The sequence below is a fragment of the Eptatretus burgeri genome, chromosome 2 (assembly GCF_056783735.1).
Source record: "Eptatretus burgeri isolate ZD-2024b chromosome 2, Ebu_testis_v1, whole genome shotgun sequence".
Taxonomy (NCBI): Eukaryota; Metazoa; Chordata; class Myxini; order Myxiniformes; family Myxinidae; genus Eptatretus; species Eptatretus burgeri.
In genome coordinates this window covers 104,788,893-104,802,529 of record NC_140962.1, presented here as the reverse complement: position 1 = coordinate 104,802,529, position 13,637 = coordinate 104,788,893, and positions in this window count along the sequence as shown.

The window sequence follows — 13,637 nt, the reverse complement described above, 5'->3', positions numbered from 1 at the left end:
TGTTTGGGTTGTATACAGTAAGTACTGAAGTCGGTAATCACACTGACTCCAACCTGCCGATTCCCCAAAAATTGCCAATATCAGTCAAGAACTAGTGTGTGTGTGTGTGTGTGTGTGTGTGTGTGTGTGTGTGTGTGTGTGTGTGTGTGTGTGTGTGTGTGTGTGTGTGTGTGTGTGTTTCATAAAGCATGACGTATTCTCTAACTCCCCCACCCCTCTCTCTTTCTCTCTCTCTTTTTTCCATGCTTTCTCTATCTAATCCCCTCCCAATACAGTGCATCACCCACCTCCCACACTTCTCTCCATCTCTCCCTCTCCCCCTCTCCCCCTCTACCTCTTTCCCTCTCTCCCTCTCTCCCTCTGTCTGTCTCTGTCTCTGGACATATCTGGATGGTGTTTGTCTCCCATCGTGTCTGGGCAGGGTTTGTCTCTGTCCAGCTTGGTTCCAAATGTGTCCGGGTCGTGTTTGTCTCTAGACGCGTTCAGGCAGTGTTTGTCTCTGGACGAGTCTTGGCAGGAGTTTGTCTCTGGACAATTTGGCTCCGGATGCTTCCGGGCGGTGCTTGTCTCCAAACATATTCGGGCAGTATTTATGTCCAGATGGGAGTTTGTCTCTAGATGTGTCCATGCGTTGTTTATCTCTGGACGTATCCAGGTGGTGTTTTTCTCTGGAAGCGTCCAGGTGGTGTTTGTCGCTGGACGTATCTGGGCAGTGTTTGTCTCTGGATACATCCGGGTGATGTTTTTTTCTGGGCAGTTTGGCTCCGGACGCATCCGGGCAGTATTTATGTCCGGATGGGACTTTGCATTTGGAGGGGAGTTTGTCTCTCGACTTGTCTCGACAGGAGTTTGTCTCTGGGCGGGAGTTTGTCTTCGGATGGGAGTTTGTCTTCAGATGTGTCCGAGCAGGGTTTGTTTCCGGACTGCTTGACTCCAGATGCGTCCGGCGGCTTTTGTCTCTGGACATGTCCAAGCAGTGTTTATAGCCGGTAGAAAATGAGAGACATTATTTGATTTTCATCTTCACTGTTATTCTACGCAGAATCATTTTGATGAAACAGTATGAATCATAATTTGCTTTCCCTTCCACCACCCCTCCTTGCAAATCTGCTTTCCCTTCCCCCACCCCTCCTTGCTGTCTCCTTTTCTGTCTCTGTCTCCTGTCTCCTTTTCCCTGCACCTCTTCACGCTTCCCAGTCTCTCTCCCCCACCCCTCTCTGTCTCTTCCCCCTTCTTTTTCTCCTTCCCCTCTTTTGTATTTCAGTCAGCGAAGCTACTGGTGGTATTTGCTGGTCCACAATGTCTAGAGTGTAAAAAATATATATATATATATATATATATATATATATATATATATATATATATATATATATATATATATATCCTGTTTACAGACAGACAGGGGTGAAAACGCAACCTCCATCTACTTTCAGAGGTGGAGGTCATTAGTGGCCGTCCATACAGCTTTGTCTGTCCAGAGCCAAATGCCACCTTCTTTAATGCTGGAGATGATTTTTTGTCTGCCTTGATGTCCTCTCTTCATCCTTTTCTGGACTAAATATCTCTGCTGAGCTTCTTTTTTTTCCCCCTCTAAATTCATTTAAATCAGTCACAGACAAACTCACTCTTCTTCTTGTCTTATTTTCTTGATTTCTTCTTAATTGTGTTTCATTTTGCTCCTCTGTCCTCCTCTACTCTGAAGTTGCCTTTTTTGCATTCGAAAAGAAGCTTCTGGTTAATTGGTTCACGAAAAAATATTTTCACGAAAAATATAAGTGACCACTATATTCGTTATTGTTGTGTGTTTGTCTGTCTGTCTGTCTGTCCCGAGCATAGCTCCTGATGAAATATTTGTTGGAGGTTTATATCATGATCTAGTTGTGTTTTCCTGAAAATGGGTGTGGTGCGCCCATTATGGGCAGAGCCACGCCCAAAAAACGTGTTTTAGGGGGTAGCTGATTTCAATTTGCATCTTCTCCTCGGAGTTTTGTCGAATCTGACAGGGGTTTCGGTATTTGGTTAGCCCAATGGCACCTGCATAGCCCCATAGAGCTCGATTTTTCATTTTCGTCCCAAGGTTAAGGTCACAAGGTCACGAACTTAGAAAATTGCGATTTTGACATAAAAAAATTTCTTCTCCGAGGGGTTTGTCGAATCATCTGGCAGGGATTTCGGTATTTGGTTAGCCCAATGGCACCTGCATAGCCCCACAGAGCTCAATTTTTCATTTTCGTCCCAAGGTCCAGGCCACAAGGTCACGAATTTAGAAAATTGCGATTTTGACATAAAAATCCATCTTCTCCGAGGGGGTTGTTGAATCTGGCAGGGGTTATCGGTATTTGGTTAGTCCAATGGCACCTGCATAGCCCCACAGAGCTCGATTTTCCATTTTAGTCCCAAGGTCAAGGTCACAAGGTCACGAACTTAGAAAATTTCGAATTTTGACATAAAAATAATGCGACTGCCCAAACATTGAGAGCTGGGATGACAATATTTTTTATGCATAACCTTGAGGTCAATCCCCACCTAAAGTCTCCAAACCATTTTGCTCCATCTCGAACACCTTGCCCGTGGCGCCCCCTTCAAGTTTGTTTTTACGCTGATTTCATCAAAGTATGGATAATCCGAGGAGTGCGAAATGCCATATAGCCTATATGACGTTATATTGTTCCTGGAATGTTCCAGAGGAAGTTTTGCACCAAAGGTCATAATCCTTGACCTTTGACCTTTAAAGTTCACAAAGGTCAAAATTGTGGGAATTGAACTGGGTTTTCGACCTTTTTCGATGAACTAACTCCAATAAGCTATAGCACATATCCTGTTTCCTTATTTTAATGTCCACAACATTGTTTTGTGACCTTTAAAGGTTATGCAAAGGTCAAATTTTTAAAGTTGTTGAACGAAACCGGGTTTTCAACATTTTGCAGCTAATAACCTGTCACTCGTACCACATCATGTTGATCATTTTTATAACTTGGTCAAACATTATCACATTGTCTCATCCTTGATTTCTGAAACAATCGATATCGTCAAATACCGCTCGTGAACCATCGTCGTCTTCAGACTTGTTTGGTCTTATTTTTGAATAACATAAATAATCTGGGTGGCTACAATTTGGTACAATCTGGGCGGAACGGTTGTTCTCTACAGGGTGGCTACAATGTCTTGTTAGCCTTTGTAAAAAAAATTAAATTAAATTTGCCTTTGTGTGCAAAGTGTTAATTTGTTTCCTTTTTCCCTTTTCTCAGATTGAAAGAATGTAACCATGGGTGATACAAGCAATTACACCATTGAACAACGGTTGTTGTCAGTGTCTGGAATGCCACTTGACCAGACACCTCAAAGGCCAGACCTGTCAGCATGTGATAATTCCCTTTGGGGCTTCATAAAAGAGATTGGCGCACAGCAGTGCAATGAAACCACTGATGACCTTAACCAGGCAGCGAGACTTCCTTTTAATCGTATCACCGCACAAATGATCCGGAAAATGTCCTTCTGAACATGGCACAAAATTATTCTCTGTAATGACAATGATTGAGCACAAACGGATCCAATGGACACAATTAAGGCTTGTGTCATGTTCTGTAAAATGTGTAATAAAGTAAAAGAGTACTGCAAATTTATGTGGTATGACTTGCAGAACCTTTCATTGTTGTCAGCTAATATGATATGGTTGCAGCTTCGTTGTTGTCCCAAAGAGAGGATGATCACCTGTCTCTGTTGTTTTCTGAGCTCAAGTATTTGAACATCACTATTGTAGCACTCTCTGAGGTCCGGAGACCAGATAGTGGTGAGATCATGCCGGGTGGTTACACCTACTGTTGGTCTGGTCACTCTGAGGGTTACCATGCCAAAGGAGTTGCTGTAGCTGTGTCCAATAAGCTGACTCCAATGATATTTGAGGAGGTAACACTGGTGAATGAGTGTATTATGAGATGAAGGATTTGTCACTCCTTGGGTGTCGTTTCCCTGGTCTCTGCATAGCACCAAATGAGGCGAGTGATCTCACCATGAAGGACGCATTCTATGCCACGCTCAAGTCTGTGGTTGATCAGTGCTCCCGGTGAGATACTCTTCTAGTCTTGGGGGATTTCAATGCATTGACTGGCATTGATATTGATTGTTATGAGACATGTGTTAGTCTTTATGGGTCTGGAACTGTGAACCAGAATACCACTAAGTTCCTTGACTTTGCAAGAAGTCATGGACTTAGGGTGGCTGGTTCATGGTTTCAGTGCCCACAGGCTCATCGCTGGACTTGGTATTTCAACGCTGGTGGTGTGGCAAAGGAGATGGACCATGTGCTCAATGATGATCACTGGAGGATGTTCCAGAACTGCAGGGTCCACAAGAGTGCTCAGTTCCTCTATACCGACCATAGGATTGTTGTAGCAACTCTGAAGTTGCAGCTTGAATCCAGGAGAATGGCACCATCCAGCTGAGGCTGGATGTGGGCAAGCTCAAGGATGAAAGGGGAACTGAGGAGTTTGCTAACAGGCTGAGTAGGGATTTGGGGGGTCTGAGTGTTTTGGGGATTCCTGAAGAATTGTGGAGTGCCATCAAGACAACAATACTTGATGTTGCTGGTTGATGTCTTGGAACTCACCATAGGGCAAGAATAATTTTCTCTCTCAAGGGACACTGAATACCATTGACCAGAGTCGTAGGGCCAGGTTTAATGGTAGAGCTGAGTTGTTCAGGGAGTTGAGGTGTAAAACTGTATGTGTGCTGAGGGTAGAGAAGGAGACATGTGCGAGGAATCTGTGAAGGGGAGAGCATCACCTGTAGTCAAGTGATTCTCCTCCTGCTTACAGAGGAATTTGTGCATTGCATTCCTCCAAGCCCATCCCTCTGTGTACTGCAGTTCGGGCAGAGGGTGGTGGGCTGTTGACAGAAGAGACTGAAGTGAAGGTCCGCTTGTCGGGTTACTTCGAGCAGCTGTAACAGGCTGACCCATCAGCTGTTGAATTTGATATTAGGGGTGTTACAATCCCTATTGCTGGCCCTCCATTCAACTGTGATCGACGTTCATTTGGGGAAACACAGGCTGTGGTTGAAATGGGGTAAAACTCCTGGGATCTGTGGCATCCATGCTGAACTTCTCAAGGCTGGGGGAAATGCAGGACTCATGTCATCACATTCAGTTCTGTGCTCTACCTGGAACACAGGCATCATCACCTTGTCCCTCTATGGAAAGGGAAGGGTGATCGCAGGACTGCAACAACGACTGAGGGGTGACTGCTCTCAGTGCTGGGCAAGGTCTTTCCTCGTATAATTTTTGATAGGGTTCGCCACCATCTGCTTTAGCACCAGCACCAAGAGCAGTCAGGCTTGACACCAAAGAGGTCAACGATTGACCATATTCTTGCTCTTTGGGTCATCGTCAAATGCAGATGAGCGTTTTGGCAGGGGCTGCTTGCAGCCTATGTTAATCTCTATAAAGCATTTGATGCAGTGAATCAGGATGCCTTCTGGAGAATTATTGGTCTTCGTGGGGTGCCACAAAAACTGATAAATCTCAAGTCTGTATGATATTCTGCCTGACTGAGAGTGCTGTGTGATCTGATGAATCCATCTCTGACTTATTTCCAGTTGTCACTGGAGTTTGTCGAGGTTGTGTGCTGGCCTCCAAACTTTTTAACAGTTGTATGGACTGGATTCTGGGGAGGATGTTGGTGAGATAAAGAAATGGTATATCATTTGGGAATGTCAAGATCTCTGACCTTGATTTCGTAGATGATGCAGTCATCTTTGCAGAGACTCTGGATATCCTTTTGGGGACCCTTGCGGTGCTGAATGAGGAGTCAGAGCTGCTTGGATTACAAGTTTCCTGGGTCAAAACGAAGACTCAGGCTTTCTATGACATATTGCATGCTGCTATCTTGTCTGCACCTGTTTGTGGTGAGGATGTTGAGGTCACAGAGAGATTCACTTACCTTGGCAGTGATATTCATTTCTCTGCTGGCTGTGAGCCAGAGGTCAACATCTGTCTTGGTCGGGCATAGGGAGTCATGGATTCAATGGATCATAGGGTGTGGTGCTGTCGGTACCTGTGCAGGAGGATGAAAGACTTAGCCTTCAGGTTCTTGGTGCTTCCAGTTGTGCTCTATAGATGTGAGACTTGGACTCTCATCAGGGATCTGAGATGGTGACTTAACTCCTTCGGTACAAGGACTCTTTGAAGAATCCTTGGCAAATGCTGCTCAGACTTTGTGTTCAATGAGCGGTTGCTGAGAGAGACTCAAATGAGATTTGTAACCTGCGTAGTCCTTAAGCATCAGCTGCGGCTGTGTGGACACGTGGCTCATTTTCCTGACTCTGATCCTGCTCACCAGATTCTCTCAGTGAGGGGGCCTCATGAGTTGATGAGGCCAATGGGCTGACCATATGCCTCATGGTTGCAGCAGGTTGATCAGAGTCTCAAGGAGATGGGGATGGGCCAAGTATCTGCCTGGGGTATAGCTAGGCGGAGGCCCCTGGAGTACCGGTGGAAAGTGGATGCTGCGACGTGCTGCTCTGGTGCATGCATGCGACGTGCTGCTACCTGACTTGACTTGATTGCTTTTCAGAGTGTCAGACACTTCAGGTGTTTGACCCCACTTCATGGAAGAGTCGAGGAACATTTCTGTGATTGTCTCTCTGGCTTCTACAACCTCCTTTTTGGTCTTGCACCTTGTGCTCTTTCCATGCGTTGTCTCCTCCAGGTTTCTGGAGGGCTTACACGGTCCACCATCAACCCCCTTCTGGTGAAACTACCTTAATCCAGGAACCATGCACCTCTTTCATTCTACATGTCATTCAAATTGTCAGAATTCTGCTTTGAAGCAGAATCACAGCTTTTCTCTGCAGTGAATGTCTTTACATCTTGTCTTCCATAGGCTGACATTGGGGTCACACTGTGAAGCACCCAGCTGGACCCTGTGGCAAAATGTTTCACAGCCAAGTTCATAAAGAATACTGCAGAATCCCACCACTGCATTGTTTCTGAACCTACAGTAAAATATAAAGAGGGGGCTGCATGCTGTGCGAGTGCATTAGAGCGACTCCGTGGAAGACCACTGAGCATTTTGCACCCTCACAGTGCCGAGATATTGCAATTGTCAAAACAAGATAGCCTGCCTGGTGCCTTGACCAGTGACCTGTGAAGACAATTCACTAGACTAACGAGTTGCACTTGATGTAATAAACCAACCTCAAGTGGTTTGGCCTGTTCGTCTTCCAATCTGAACCTCTGGTGTTCATGTCGAACCTGGGTTCAAATCCCATGTATTCTCATATACGAACTACAATTATCATCCCATCATCTACTTCTGCTCTTGGAATGAGTAATTCATCTAAAATATTTGATGTCCACTCTTGTGTTTCCAACCGTAATTTTTTTTTGTTTTTTCATTGCATGGGAATTATGCACAACTTCGATCATGTGTCTGAGATTAATGTCTTTTTTTTAAATGTCTTTGTTTAAATGAAGATGCAGGTTACTCTTATTAAATTCCTCCATTGCCCATAATGTCCAAGATAGGATGAGACCAAAACTTACTCATAGGATGGATTTCATTTTATCAATATCTTCATGTGGGCCGTTAAACATATGTTCTCTGAAAGAGATACTCGTAATAGTACAAGACATGTCAAGTTTTTTTTTTTTCTTTTTCAAATTATCAGAATATATAATTAATAAGATAAATATTCTTACTCATTATATATACTTCAGTGATGCAACTAAATATCGCATTTATTGGATGATATACACTTGCCTACCATTGCACCACCCCCTCCACATTGTTTTTTTCGACCCATAGACTCAGCTTCATCGTTGGAGATTCCAATAATTTTGAAGGTCTTGGTTTTCATTGCATCAAGTTAAGCAAGATGTGTTGCAGGGGAGCCATCTCAAAGGGGAGAAAAGTACTCCATCAAGCTGTGGATGAAGGCCTTGTAGGTGGATAGGAGTTCAGGAGTGCCATGGAATAACTTTGGACGATGCAGGATGCCCAGGTCGGCAACTGGCTTTGGAAGCCAACTTTGAAATGTGGTTTGCCCAAGAAACATCGTGGCTGATAGTGTGACCCAGGAGTTTGAATGACTTTATTTCCTCAAGAGGATTGCTAACAAAGTAATGTCGATGGGGGTGGGGGTGGGGTGTGCCAGAAGGTCCTTTCAAAGAGAGAGACAGAGAGAGACAGAGTAACAGAGAGACAGACACAGAGAGAGTTGGTTGGTTGGTTGTTTGTCTGAATTGTAAGACATATTCTACGTGTTTGACCAGTTTGTGATTTTGTTAAGGTCTGAAGAGAATGAAGAAGCTGCAGCCTTCCTGTCTGAAGTATGTCACCGCAGAGGGTGAAGCCAGCAAATATTTAAGGAGTATTTTCCAGAGAGTCAGAGATCATTTCTCATTATTTAAGATCAGAGCTGGGTCCAGAACACTGCTTTGGGGGCACTCCAGCCTTGACAGGGAAAGGAGATGAAAGGATTCTGTTGAGAGCCACATGTTGGCTCCGAGAGTTGAGGAAGTCAGTAAGCCATCTGTGGAGTTGGCCTTGGATGCCATAGGCAGAGAGCTTGGGGAGCAAGACAGGATGCCAGACTGTATCAAAAGTACAAGATATGTCCAGAGAGATGGTGCCTCTCTCAAGCATATGATCAGATGAACCATTTGGAGCAGAGGAAAAGCAGGAAACATTTGCAAAGAAGTTTGTCATCACTAAATCCAGAAGGGAGGATTTGCCATTGGGAGAATTCTGAGTGGGAAAATTTTCAGATTGAGTCAGTCTCCTGGAGTCACATAAGTTCTCTGCTGAAATGCCATGGCTGGTCAGAGAGGTACCAACACCCAGCTTTTCTGAATGGTGACAATTGAAATCACCACATATGAGGAAGAGAGAGTTGGGATGAGTGATTAAAATATGGTCCGTGTTTGAGAGAGAGATGTAAATGGAGTCATCACTGTTTTGAGGGTGGTATAATGCACGGATGAACAATACATAGGAGCAGAGGGGAAGTTGCAGCCGGATGTACTCCTGGGGATTGGGAGGTATAGCGTCGGTACAAGGACAATGGGAAATTGAGTTATTGATGTAAAGTGCAACTCTGCTGTCAGGGTTTTGTTTAGGCCTATCAAATTGGAAGAGACAATAACTGTGGAGAGACACTAAGGAGTAAGGAACATCCTGGGGGAGGAATGATTCTTTTTAGCAGATAATGACTGATTTATCAGCAGCGACCTGTATTGAGAGATCTGTCAGGTTGGAGTAGAGACCTCGGATGTTTGAGGTCCACAGAGTTGATGATGAGGCATTGGGAGGGTGCAGGATGGGGGGAGAGGATTAAGTGTGTGAGGTGCATGGAAAGGATCGAGTGTGTGGAGTGCATGGGAAAGATCAAGTGTGTGTGGTGTGTGGGAAGGATCGTGTGGAAAGGATTGAGTGTAGTGTGTGTAGGGTGCGTGGGAAGGATCGAGTGTGTGTAGGGTGCGTGAAAAAGCATTGACTGTGTGTGGGGTGCGTGGGAAGGATCGAGTGTGTGAAGGGTGCGTGGGAAGGATTGACTGTGTGTGGGGTGCGTGGGAAGGATCGAGTGTGTGAAGGGTGCGTGAAAAAGGATTGACTGTGTGTGGGGTGCGTGGGAAGGATCGAGTGTGTGAAGGGTGCGTGGGAAGGATTGAGTGTGTGTGGGGTGCGTGGGAAGGATCGAGTGTGTGAAGGGTGCGTGGGAAGGATTGAGTGTGTGTCGGGTGTGTGGGAAGGATCGAGTGTGTGTAGGGTGCGTGAAAAGGATCATGTGGGAAGGATTGAGTGTGTGTGGGAAGAATGGAGTGTGTGTGTGGGAAGGATCGAGAGTGTGTGTGGGGTGCATGGGAAGAATTGAGTGTGTGTGGGGTTAATGGGAAGGATCGAGTGTGTACGGGGTGCGGAGGAAGGATCGAGTGTGAACTCGGTGCAGGGGGAGGATCGAGTGTGTGCGGGGTGCGTAGGAAAGATCAAGTGTGTGCAGAGTGTGGAGGAAGGATGGAGTGTGTGTGGGGTGCATGGGAAGGATCCAGTGTGTGTAGGGTGCGTGAAAAGGATTGAGTGTGTGTGGGGTGCGTAGGAAGGATCAAGTGTGTGCGGAGGAAGGATCGAGTGTGTGTGGAGTGCGGAGCAAGGATTGAGTGTGTGTGGGTGTGTCGGAAGGATCGAGTGTGAGCTCGGTGTGGGCGAAGGATCACGAGTGTGTGGGTGTGGGGGCAAGGATTGTGTGTGTGTCTGTGAGGGGGGGGGGGCAGGGAACGGATTGAGTTTGTTGAGAGCAGATGAAGGATTGAGAGAGTGCAAATCCCCCCAGCCCCTGCCATCTCCAAAATGTAGTGACAGGTTCATAGATATGCTTGGCAGGGGCTTCCTCCTTCTGATTCCCCAAATCTTTCTCTTTCTTTCACTCTTCCTCATACTCTGAAGCAGCTGATAACACAATAAATTTGTTTGGGAAAATTGTCACAAGATGATTGAGTAAAACTGAAAATGACGGCCAGTTGAGTATTTCATTTGCTCGAGCACCACAATAGCATTGTTTCCATTATATTATTGGAGATCGCGATCTTGTAAAGTGGTGCCAAGAGCTTCGTTCCGTTGGTGTGCTTGTTTGGACATTTTGAATCAAGCAAGCCACTTGGCAAGCAACAGCAAGCTTCCTACTAATGGAACATACCCCTTGTGTTGGTATAGTGCATATATGATGGGCAAAATGGCCTCCTCCTGCGTCAGGTTTCCATTGATTAATATATATATATATATATATATATATATATATATATATATATATATATATATATATATATATATATATATATATATATATATATATATATATATATATATATATATATATATATATATATATATATATATATATATATATATATATACTAGATGACCCGTGAACCCGTTGGGTTCCCGTTGTGACAGCGGTTGATTGAAAAAAGATCATTCCAAAAAAAAAAAGCACATAGCTCCAGCTAATTATACCGCTGAGATTGTTTGCATTGATCAAATAATCCCAAAGAATACTTGACTGAATCGGGAATTGATTTTTAAATAATTTTTCGTTGCCCGATTTGAACGAAATTTGATATTGCGCGTGAAGACTTTCAAGGAGCCAAAAAGACTTCTGGTTTGACCGACAAATGTGCTGCTGCTTTTACCACAGTGAAGTCTTCACGAGCAGAGGCCATGATGCTTGTCCATCCCAAGCCAAATGCACCACTATGCATCATGGTGGATGTGTCAGATGTGGCAGTGGGTGGAGTATTCCAACAGCGCATACGGAAGGGAAATGGGAGTCAATTTCCTTATTTTTCAAAATGCTTCAGCCAGGAGAGACAATGTACAGCACCTTTAGTCAGGAGCTGCTGGCAGTTTACCTCACAATCTGCAATTTTAGTCAAGCGCTTGAGGGTAGGTAGTTCTGTGTTAACACTTACCATAAGCCGTTAACGTATGCTTTCCAGGCAAAACCTGATCGCTATTCACCAAGAGACATCTGAAACCTTGACGATGTTTCCCAATTTCCCACCGATATCTGTCATGTGAGCAATAAGGAGAATACTGTTAGCTGATGCTCACTCATGGCACAATATAAACACCCTCAACACAACAGCCTCCATCGATTTCAATCGGCTTCCAAGGTGCAGCAGGGGGATGAGGAATGTCAACATCTCAGAGCCAGCTTCACATCGCCCAAGTTCAGGAGCTCAAGTTCATGTAAGTACCTCTCCCTATTTCTGAAGGTACTGTTTTTTTTTGTGACCTATCCACTGATACTTCTCGTCCATATGTTCGTGTTAAATTCATATGGGCTGTATTTGATGCTTTGCACAATCTATCTCACCCTGGTATCAGAGAAATGCAGCACTTTGTGACCAAATCTTTTGTCTGGTGTGGAATGAACTGCAATTCCAGAAACTTGTCCAGAGCTTGTTTACGGTGTCAGTGAGCGAAAATACATCGCCGCACATTAACACCATTCGGTAACTTTGCATCTCCTTGATGCCCGTTTTGATCATATGTACATTGATTTATTCAGTCCTCTTCTACTATCTGGTGGAAACACAAATCTACTCATGTACGTTGACCATTTTACATGGTGGTATTCCAATACCACCGTGTAAACGGAAGCTATTCCAATACCTGACGTCGTGACGGAGACAGTAGCTGATCGACCCAAATGGCTGGATGGAAAACCTACCAGTAGTGCTTTTGTCCATTTGTGCCATGGTGAAAGCTGATCTGGGTTGCAGCACAGCTGAGTTCGTTTTTGGATCAACACTTTGCCTTCCTGGGCAATTTGTTGCTCCAACTAACATTCACACCAGTTTGGACCCGAGCAATTGCGTGGACAGACTGCGAAGGACAATGAGTGAGTTACATCACACCCTACCAGAGTTCAACAGAGTTCCACACATTTGCACAAATATCTTTTGTCTTGTACCCGTGTTTTTGTACGCAACAACGCTGTTTGGGCTTCTCTGCAATATCCCTACCATGGCCCCTTCCAAGTCATTATCAGGAAGGACAAGTACTTCATCTTTGATTTGAATGGTGTCCAAAATGGTCAGTTTAGACAGACTCAGTCACCTCCACTGATAAAGAGTGATACAACTCATCTCACTGCTATAGCAATACAAGCTCCTGCGACATCGACTCCCACTGTTCCCATGAGCCGACATGCAACGGCGCCAAGTTCAGCCCCCTCAGCATCTGCATCAACCTCTTTGCCACTGACAGTTACTGTATCAGGCATGAGGAAAATTAACTCCGGCAGACATGTCCATTGGCTGAAGAGATTTGTGGAGGTGTTTAATTAGGGCTGATGTCGACATCATTACCGATAGTCTCTCTTTGGCCATCAATCTAGTGGGGAGCTAGTGCAGTGACTCATTCATTTTTCTTTACATTTTGCTAATAGTGGTAAGAAAGCAAACTTGCGAACATTATTAGACAATCAGTGGAGTTCTTTCAGAGAGCCAATAGACGTGGCAGATATAGAGACACAGAGAGTTTATCCATGACACGTTAGTAGCACAAAGTGCTATTTTCCTTGCAAGACATTCTCATTTTTATTCATGAGTCAGACAAGACATTAATATGTAATAATAACTTTTGTTCTAAACTATCAAGACCATTGAGTGAAGTGGATTTCATTTGCTTAGATGAACAACCATGACGACAATGAATGAGTCCTTTCTGCGTTTTGCATTCCGTGCCACTTTTGAGGCCGTGGCGGCTCGACACGAAAAAAATCCTTTCTTCTTCAACACCAACAGCTGGAGAGACAATCCGAAGGATCAATCATCAACCAGACTTCATTTACAAGCCGTCATTTGGATTTTAAACATGAGTTAGATGTACCTTGGCCTGGTTTAAACATCATCATCAGGTCACGTCAGGTGTGGGAGCACACGCCAGAGCAGCACATCGCTGCATCCACTTTCCGCATGCACTCAAGGGGCCTCCATCTGGCCATCCCCCAGGCAGATGCGTGGCCCATCTCCTTGAGATGTTGATCAACCTGCTGCAACTATGAGGCATGTGGTCGGCCCATTTGCCTCCTCCACTCACGAGGCTCCCTCGCTGAGAGAATCTGGTGAGCAGGATCAG